Source organism: Sinocyclocheilus rhinocerous, unplaced genomic scaffold, assembly GCF_001515625.1.
Source record: "Sinocyclocheilus rhinocerous isolate Xijiao unplaced genomic scaffold, SAMN03320098_v1.1 scaffold1044, whole genome shotgun sequence".
In the NCBI taxonomy this organism is placed as follows: domain Eukaryota; kingdom Metazoa; phylum Chordata; class Actinopteri; order Cypriniformes; family Cyprinidae; genus Sinocyclocheilus; species Sinocyclocheilus rhinocerous.
This window is the reverse complement of record NW_015643736.1, coordinates 114,581-115,549: the sequence shown is the minus strand read 5'-3', so window position 1 is coordinate 115,549 and position 969 is coordinate 114,581.

Genomic DNA, 969 nt, shown 5'->3' with positions numbered 1-969 from the left:
CACACACACACACTCTCTCTCTCACACAGACAGACACACACTCTCTCTCTCACACACACACACACAGACAGACAGACAGACACACACACACACACACACACTCTCTCTCTCACACACGTGCTTGCACACACATCTTGAGTACTTCGACTGGATGTCCAGGACATTGTGTGTTGTTGTATGAATCTGTGGTATAAATATGACCCATCTTCCATAATAAACTTGAGAATGTTATGGCAGTACATTGCTCTCTGTGTCTGCTTGATCTTTCTCCCAGGATCCCACGCTGCAGCTGCTCTACACCCTACACAAGGGTTGACACACCGGTTCACAGTTGATGACTGATAGCATCCAAACTACAAATAGTCTAACTAAAATAGTATCTAACAACTCTGAGATCACACAACAGCAAAGCCAAAGGTAATTTAAAAATCTGGAAAACATCATAAAAATGTCAGTGAGACAGTTTTACGGCTTTGGAGTTGCTGGATGTAAGGAAAGTGGCCAAGTAGGATTTAAGTTCCTTACAAAAAAAAAAACCCCTGAAAAAGTAGGACTTGGCACAATTGAATTTAGATTTGAGAGAGAAAAAAAAAAAAAGAAAGATAAAATGCTAGAAAAAAATGGTCCTGTTGTGATGTTTTTGTGACGACCAAATAAAATATCTTTGTATAACAAAGAAAAACTGTAATGAAAATGCACAAACAAAGATAAAGAAATCCTTCCAGAGAAAAATTTTATTTTTGCATTCCCAGAGGAGATAAGAAATTGATTCTTCTTCAGCAACACAAGTCAATATCTTTTTTTCTTTTTTAAATAGAGCTTAACAGAGTAAAAAAAAAAAAAAGATCATTTAAGATACATCCTTTACCCTCACTGTGGGGGAAAAAAAAAATCTTAATTTTACAGAAAATAACACTTTTTTTTTCAGGTTGTTTTATTTTAAATTGTAGTCAAAACTCTGTAAAATTA